General features: G+C 38.4%; 1 long non-coding RNA gene across 3 annotated transcripts in view; it reads left to right on the top strand.

Moving 5' to 3' along the window:
• LOC122156893 overlaps positions 1-9366 on the top strand; it is a 283419-nt gene that overhangs the window by 129904 nt on the left and 144149 nt on the right. The gene's annotated exons all lie outside the window — the stretch shown is intronic.

Raw genomic sequence — 9366 nt, 5'->3', positions numbered from 1 at the left:
TGTTTGTATGTGGCAAAATATGTTTGGATTTAATCAATTTGCATCTTCATTTAAAACCAAAATTGTTATAGGCTTTAAGGGGCTGACATTGTCTTAAAACACTCATTTAATAAATTAGAGTAAACAGATGTTATTTTTTTCCCCATTAGAACATTTTAGCTTTTCTAGTTGCACAGAGATAATAATTATCTCTCTCACATTGATTAAAATGCACAGTATTAATGTCTTACTCTGTCTGGTTTCAATTGCATTATTTCTCAGTGGGTTTTATTAAGTACTGCAGAGTTAAGTTATGATTAACTTTGCTATTCCAATCCCACAGCATAAGCACATATTTGGTGCTACTATGCTGTGCTTGCATGAAAAAGTGTTTTCCTTCTACAGTGTCTGCTAGACAATATCTAGGCAAATAATAGACAGTGGACATTTCTAATTAATTGATGTTGTATGTTGTTCATTAATTAGTTTTGAAATTTGCATTGAACTTAAGGAATTCAAGGAAATGTCAGTTCAGAGGTACCATGACAATAAACACTAATTAAGGTCATGGGAAGAGATGTCTGGACAGGATCTTGTTATTCGTGTGTTGATCTGTGGACTGGGAGTTGAATCCAACCATGAGTGTTTTCTTCCCTTTTTTGCTGAACTTTAAATAAATAAAAAATAAATAAAAATGTACCTAGCTACTGTGACTGACAGAAGCGTCTTTTAGAAATGCCACTGAAGAACACCAGCATTGATACTCAGAAAAGCATATGGTCTATATATACAGTTTGTGATCAAGTGGGTGGTAGTCCCTGCTTGCGCATTTTATTTCTTGTGGTGGTTAGTCTTATGTGGTCATTCTGTGATCACTTTACTTGTTGTTTTTGCTGTTATTAGTGAGCTCTTCAGATTTATTAATCATTTCCCAGGCTTTAAGTTACTTGAGAGAGTCATTTGTTTATAATGTATGTTTTAACAGCTTGATTTTTTTGTGATTTTAATTAATATTGAGTTTTAAGTCTAAAATTGCATGGCAAATCATTATGGAGAGCTATTACCTTGAATACTGCTGCTGAAGACTTGTTAAATAACGTAACTTTGTCTTCTTTATTATTAAATTCATTTTAACAGTCTTGGAGCTGGAATTCAGGGGTAGCATTGGCAGAAGTAGCTTCTGGTGTTGTTACACTGCTCCATGAGCACCAGTTCTTTATTACTCAATACTTGACTCAGTTGTGTGTCTTGCTACAGGATTCTATGGCATAAAATAAAAAACCAAACAACAAAAAGAACCTCTCTCTGTGAGTGCTGCTAATTTTGCTGGGTATCTGCAGGTTTCAGTCTACGTCTTAGTGTTTGAGCCCACTGCTGACTTGCTATTACTAAGCAGAATTTGGAGGGACAAAAATATTTGCACACAGGAATTCAGCTGAGGGGTTCTACTGTTGCTGCCAACAATTTTTATATTTGAGAAGTATTTGAAGGTTTTATGGTGACTTTTTAGTAGCTGAGGGAGTTGCCTTCTGTAAGATCCCACAGCATTTGTACACTAATCTTGAATTCATCATGTGACCGTAGGGCTTTTCTATTCTGAGAATGCTGTATTGCTTAGCAATAGTTAGAATTACTCTTAACTAGTAAGAACTAACTGAAGTTTGAACTAAGAAGTTGCACTGTGCTTCTTTGGCTAAATAGAATCATAGAATCACTCCAGTGAAAAGACCTCAAAGATCATCAAGTCCACCCACAACTTAACCATACTACCCTGACTCTAACAACCCTCCTCTCAATCATGTCCCTGAGCACCACATCCAAATGGTTTTTAAACACATCCAAGGATGGTGACTCAACCACCTCCCTGAGCAACCTATTCCAGTGCTTAATAAGCTTTTCTGTAAAGACGTTTTTCCTGATATCCAACCTAAACTTACTCTGGCACAGCTTGTGACCATTTCCCCTCATCCTGTCACCAATGAGATTCCCAAGCTGATTCTTGTCTACGAACGCTGATTTTGTGGTCTACCTTAGTGGAGAGAATGTGAATGAAGAGCTCTATGTATGACATGTTCAGAAAGCTTTGCACAGTAAGTTGCCCTTCAGAGTGTCAATGTACATTCTTCAATGTGCGTTATTTAAAAAAAATCACATGCATATCCAAATAAATATATGTGAATAGATGTGTATTTAAGATAAACAGCGTATTTGAAAAGAATAATAGATGTATATTTTGTAAAATTTTTAGTTGAGTGCTGAACGTAGACATATGGCTTCTACAGAGCCAGGTAGCCCAGTGTTTTCAGCTTCTATGCATGAAGATATGTTTCTGCCTCAAGCACTTCTAACGGTAGATATTCTTATGTAAAAAAAAAAAAAAAAAGCTTTTTATTGCAAACTATGGTTGGAAACCAATAAATTTGTATTTGGGCAGTGTGTGGCAAGCTCAACTTCCAGGCACAACAGTAACAGGCGTTTTAAGTAAATATTCCCCAAATGTGTGAGGAAGAACTCTTTGAAAATGTAGGTAAGGGTGGAAGCAGGTAGTACTATGTGATCCGAGCAGTAGCTTAGCACCCTGACTTCAGTCTTTTCTTTTGCATATGCTTGCTTAAGAAATGATCAGTGCTAACTGTCCTCTTTTGTTTCTCTGTCAACACGGGTAAAAATCAAGAAGGTTGCTGGGAAATACTGCAAGTAGAATCTTTCCTCCCAAAATTTAAAAGTTTGTGACTCCTGCTATGTCTAGAACAGCCTGAGTTTCCTGGGATTGTTTTTCAATGGAGCACGTGAAAATAAAATCATAAAAAAAAATACAGTTTGTCTTCTACTTCTAATCGATTTTCTACTAACTTGTATTTGGAAAAGCACACATTTGGAGCATTTTTATAATGTCGATGATTATGTATCCCTCTAATTCCCTGTCCATCTGTAGAATAAACGTTTAGGCTGTGTGTAAACTATACCAAGTCTATATCATACATAATGTATGACTGTATATGATAATGTGCCATGAATGTCAAATTTTATTTTATTAAATATAAGCTGCTCTTCCATCTGCGCATTGGAGACCCCATGTATTGTATGCCAAAAAAAAAAAAGCACCATTTCAAAGTATTATATAATTTTACATGCAACGATATGAAATACCTCGGTTTTTCCACTTGCTTAAATGGTTAAAACTCCAGCATTTCTAATTCCTCAGTTGTTCTCTCTTGCTATGTAAGAGCAACGTCAGTATGGCAATTTAGCAGCAATGTAAGCTTGGACAAGTTTGCCAGAAACACTGATGGTCGCATTCTTGACTGCTCTAACTCTGTTGGCTTCAGGGGTTTAGTAGCAGTACTTTGTGTGAGTAGAGCTTGGTCCTCACTTCCAGCCTTTTTCTCTAGCAATCCAGCTCTCCGGTGTTGACGAGGCCTTCAAATGAGCAAAGAGACAAATGTTTGTCGTAGCTTTTGAAGCTTTGGCAGACAAGCTGCTAGGACCTTTAGTTGGCACCTATGTCTGGTTCCAAAAAAGCCAACCTTGTCAGGGCTGCCTTTTTTTTCTTTTTTTTTTTTTTTTTTTTTTTGCAGAGATTTCGCATTGTATGTGCGCCTGTGACTCTGTGTCTGAGTGCCTCATGACACTTTGCAATAGATTGACAGAAACCAGAAGCCAGGTTCGTCAAAGCCACAGATTTCTGATCCAGAATTACAGTGTCTGATTTGTGCCAGCACAGACCTAGACTGTCCAGATAGAGTGAACAGGAGGAAAATATAATGCCAAAAAGGAAGAGGCTGAAATCTAATTAATCAGAAACAAATAAGTCATCCTAATGGCAATGCAGAAGCAGTATCAATTTAATTTGAGAGTACCCTATGTTCTGTAAGGATGACATTGTACAGTAATTCTGCTGCCAGTAACTGCTGCTAGAATTGCTGAATAGTAAGAAACAAATGAGTTACTGCCTCCACCGGTCTGTATTTTGCACGTTTAAATACTGTGGTACTTCAAGCTCAAATTCTGCTTATGACACCTGGTTTCTCCTGTACTTACTGGTTTTTGTTCCGTTTTTCCACAGCAGTGGAGTAATTAAGCCTAGGCAGTAGTACATCTGCTGCTAGAGTTGGTAGCTGTCATCACCATGGGTTTGCTTTGTTTTGTGAATGGGAGGATGCATGGAGTGCTAGGAAAGGCATTCAGCTCTCTGGTCTTTGTTTCACCTCAGAAACAAAGTGTTCCTTCCCAAAGGTCTCAGAGAAGAGGAAGGGAATGAGCAGAGTTCCTGGTCAGGATTTCAGCCCCACCCTGCAGTTGGAGAAATAGTAAAAATGAGGTGTTACAGGCCATATTGCTGGGGATGTGACAGACTTCAGTGATAGTGCTGATCTCTGTTCTGACACCTAATTACCTCAGTATTTGACCCACACCTGCTTTTCATTACTGAAGCTTCTGACAAAAGAACAGCTAGGGCAGAAGGGGCATGGGCTGATTCCGTTCAGTAGGTCAAAGTTATGTTGCTTGGCATGAGAAGCATGGTTAGGCTGGGACTCTCCTGATGTGTTCTCTCTGAATTTGCTGGAATCTCTTTGTTACAGCTGTGCAGAATTGCATTTAAAGAGAGAGCACCCTTCTGAAATGACTTGTACAGTTGTCATTAATGGGCAGGTGGTATAATAGCCTCAAGCTGTGCCAGGAGAGGTTCAGATTCGATATTAAGAATTTATTTTCAGAAAGAGTGGTGAGGCGTTAAAACAGGCTGCCCAGGGAGGTGGTAGAGTCACCATCCCTGGAAGGGTTCAAGATCCATGGAGATGTGGCACTGAGTGGACATGGTGGGGATGGGTTGATTGGACTAGATGATCTTATAGGTCGTTTTCAACCTTAATTCTACGAATCTATATCTTGGACAGTGATTACCAGACACCCAGTTAGTGGCAGTGCCTGAGCAATCTCATCTCTTCATTCTCTTCTTTGGGTTAAACTGACAGCTTATTTGAGGCAGGTACTTTCTTATGCTCAGCACCAACATGAAATGAGGGGCAGTAGTTGCTGGAAGAGCTTGTACTTGAAATGCTTGATATAGGCAGGATAGGAGAGAGAAGTCCTGGTGCTGGGAGCCTTAGAGACAGAAGTAGTGAGAGAGCTGAGAGCACATGTCCTGCTTCAGCATTTGAAATGCTGAAATGCTTTGGATATAATTTGGTATTCAGTTTTCAACAAGTATTAGACAGTACAGATAAAAAAAAATAAAAAAAAACAACAGGAAAGAAACAAAACCACAACCTTAGGAGCAAGCATTATGTGCGAGAAAAAATCCTTTCTGTTTCCTTGGTTACAGAAGTACATGAATAAATTATATCAAAAAAACCCTTGGTATGTTCTGAGTGGTCATTTGTGACAACTGTCCCTGTAGTGTTTTACAGCTGAAGGAATGAGCAGAAGCTAATCCTTTCTGAGACTGGCCTGAATCTGTGAAACCCTGTGAAAGGCATGGAAACATACTGTGTTGAGCAGACTGATTCCAGATAAGCTCTGTTTGAGCTTTCAGGCTCTGATGGATCTGCACTGGGACTTACAGCTGACCCTGCTGCTGGCATGGGGCTCAGGGGCAGCAGGAGCAGCCACGGGCAGTATTGTCACACCACAAATATCAATTAAGCTAACTCCTACTTGTGATGGTCTCCAATTCGAAGGTCAGGTCCGAAGCCTAATTTGGGTCTTTGCCAAACTCATTACTAACTGGTCTTGCAAAGCCCAAGTGTTTTCTTATGGAGCTGTTTACCAGAATGAGGTGTCAATCTGAAATGCTTCCTCCACAGAAATGTTGTGTGGACAGTTGTGTTTTTGCTTAAAAATATTTTCTTTCCCAATCTAGTTGATGTCATTTTGGAAACTGTTTCAACTAAAGCAAGCTATCCTTAGTGAAAAGTACGTCCTTCTGGATAGTTACATCATTTGATTATGTGCTTGTCATGTAAATGTACCAGTGAAGCTCAGTGAGTCTGGCAAGACTCTGGATATTTAGGTACTAAATTTCCTTTTGGAGTGGGTCTTGGAATGTTACTCTTTGCTCCTCACATAATTCTTCTGTCTCCATTCTAGAGGCTAGTACTCCAAGTCCAGATCTCATTCGCAACTCAAAATATTCCTTCGAGAAAGAAGATGTTATCTCATGTGATACCACAGTAAATTGTCCCGTGGCAGCAGACTTTGCAGTCTTCATTCGTAGGAAAGAAATGAATGGGGAAGAATAGAGTGTACTCAGATGGCAGCAGATCATGCTGTTCATAACCACCATGCTGGAGCTGGTTTGCGTTTTGGAGCTTTTCAAAGAGGCAGCAGGGCAAGTGTATGTGTAGGTATAACATAATTGATCCCAGCATTCACACGTTCATGTAAGACTTCAAATCAGGGCCTACTGTCACGTGCAGGTTGAATAACAGTCCTTAACCATACATGGATATTTTCAGCAGCTGCAGGGCTGCAGCGTGCAGGCGAAAATTACTGCTAAGATTGTTCTTTGAAACAAGAAAATTTGAGGATTACTTTGTTAATTTTCACCACTTAAAATTCTCAGTCTTGAAAAGTTAACACAGTTTGGAAGACTTTTTTTTCTTTTTTTCTTTTTTTCTTTTTTCTTTTTTTTTTCTGGCACTTACAAGTTCAGAATGCTTTTGTGCATTCCAAGCAGTCCTGCCCAGATCTACCACCTGTTCTATAATTCTGGGTATAGTCAGGGTATAGTTCTTTTCCATATGGGCAGCGTAATTCCATTAAGTAGCAATCCAGCACTTTTTTTTTAACATTAAACCTCGAGAGTTAATCATCCATCTGTGTGTAATCATTGATTCCATTAAGCCTTATGGCCTTGTCAGATTATCAAACATTTTAAACAGCACTTTTTTCTTTTCTATTTTTTTTCTTCTCTTACTCGACAGCAAAAGCATTTGTTAGGGGGCATGATTAGATCGATGTTTTCAAGACATGCTCCAGTCTCATAGACATTTATGCTTACCAAATTCAGAAAGATGGAGCTTGCCCATGAAGTGTATGACAAATGACATGCAAGTCATTCAGGTATTTCTTGACAGACAAAGCTGAGATATTTATTTAATGTTTAAAGACAACACAAAACATGAAAACAGAAACAAAACCTAAAATATTTTTGCTTTTTGAAACAATTGGATGCTTACATGTGTTTTTGGTTAGTACTAGAGGAATTGCATTAGCTTCATTGCCTTAGGAACAGACCCAGACCTTGAGATTAATTGATGCAATGAACTTTAATTCTTGTACAAGTGTGGAAAACCTCATTGGATAGATGTGAAAAATTTTTGATGTCAAAATAGAAGGAAACTGTTACGTTTTTCTTTGTTTGTTTGTTTTTCCCACATAGGATTTTTAAAAATGAAGGAATAATATTCCTGAAAATAAAGTAACCATGTTCGCTATTAAATTCCAAATACTGTAAAACTTAACATAGGCAGAAAATTACAGCTTTATTCTTTTTCAGAAATCTGTGAAATAGGAGTTCCATTGCGGCACCTGATGAAAAATGAAATCACTTCAGAACTGCTTTGTAAACCTGTAGTAGCCCCAGACAGAGGGAATAGCCCACTACTTCTGCTAGTGACAAGTGATTCTTGTTCCTGCCAGGAGTTAGCACTTCTTATCTGGAACTTCATCTCCTGCCTGACATATTATTTTTACTTAGCTGTAATAATCACTAACATAAGGATGGCAATGCTATGCAGGGAAGAAAGTGATGCTCAGGATGAGTGAGGAAGCCTTCCACCAATTCAGAAAACAAAAAGCTCAGTCAGATATGGTCAACATCATGTAAATTATTGTCAGTGACAAATGCTTACAACAGAGCTCTAAAATGTTGATGCAAAATGTTACTTGGCAGATGAAAAGTATGAGGCCCTCATCTTGGTAGCTTTGTTGCTGTGTTTTCATACTGGTGGGAAGGAAGGGTGCAAACTTCCACTGTGGCTTAAAAACAAATTGCAAAATGTTGGCTTAAGGATGTAGTAGGGGTGAGAGGGGCAGCACTCCATGCAATACTTAAGTTTGGTTCATGGGGCATGTTTGGGACAAGAATCCAGCTGTACCAGCTCAACCCCAGGTGTCTCCTCTGCCCTATTTGAACCTACTGTGGGTTCTGTACTACTGAGGTCAATCTGTAGCAGTTGAAATGTCTCCTCAAATCTTCGGATTTGGTCAAGGAGCAGTCAAAGCAGTGCAAAAGTGAACAGTAGTATGAGGCATGCTGATAAGTTGTGGTTATGGAACCGTGTAATATAACCTCAATCTGTGGTTGGTTTTGTTTTTGGTCATTGACTCAAAACTCAGACAAAAATGAACTGTAAGACAAGGAAGAAGCCTAGAGACAGTACTGAGGAAAGCTGCAGTGTCTGGAGTTTCAGTTGTTAAGTCTGGTGGCAATACATAGTTTTAGGAGAGTCTCATAATTTTTCTACTGCGTTTGCAATTCACTTTGAGGCTCTTTCACCTGAAATCCAAACTGAAATAATTGATGATTACAGATAGGGATGAACGGGAATATACATATATGTATATATATATATGTATGTATATATATTTGTGTGTGTGCGAGCACGAGCAGTGCTAAGGAATTCCTTAAGGAATGTGCATATACTTGTAATAGCAATATAAACCCTTGATCTGATTCTGAATCTACTGAAGCTATTGCCTCTGCGTTGACTTCTGCTTCTACCTGAATGTTTGCATCACCTTCTGTGCCCATCAAAAAAACTCTCTCTCTTGCTGGCTTGGATTAGATACTCAGCATGCTTATGTCAGATTGTTTCCCTTACAAAAAGTGTAGTCTATCTTGATTTCTGGTGAAACTGTTTAATCAATTCTTTTTTCTCTGAGTGAACCAAAAAGATCTTAAGAGTAGTTGGGGAAGGGAGCAGCGTGAGGAGAAATGTGTCCAGAAAATTCTAAGATAGTTGTTGTGAAAGATTTCATGAATTGCAAAATCTATTAAAAGCTGGCAAAAAATCAGTACCACTTTATTTCCAACCGCTGTGATTACTACCGAACCTGATTTAATGATAATAATAAAATTTAAAAATACATAGGGCAGGAGTCCTTGTTTCTTATTTCCTTGCTAATTATACTTTCTTTTCCTGAAAAAATATTAGAGTGATAATTAAGCCACACATCATGTGTCGTTGGATAAATACTATTTACATGTTGAGAAAGGGGGCAGAAGCATTATATCTAATGAAAGGAACCAGAGCCAAATAGTAGAAAGATTTATATTTTCTTACTGAAATAAAATTTATTCACCTCAACTTAGAGATATCTTTCAAAATGCATTCCTAGAAGTCTGCTCGTGTTCTGCATCTCAGTACCTCTGAAGAAATA

The sequence above is a fragment of the Centrocercus urophasianus genome, unplaced genomic scaffold, assembly GCF_019232065.1.
Source record: "Centrocercus urophasianus isolate 14NV4802_14NV808 unplaced genomic scaffold, USGS_Curo_1.0 seq_13, whole genome shotgun sequence".
NCBI classification, from domain to species: Eukaryota; Metazoa; Chordata; class Aves; order Galliformes; family Phasianidae; genus Centrocercus; species Centrocercus urophasianus.
Note: the sequence above shows the minus strand (reverse complement) of the source record. Positions and strands in the feature narration are given on the sequence as shown.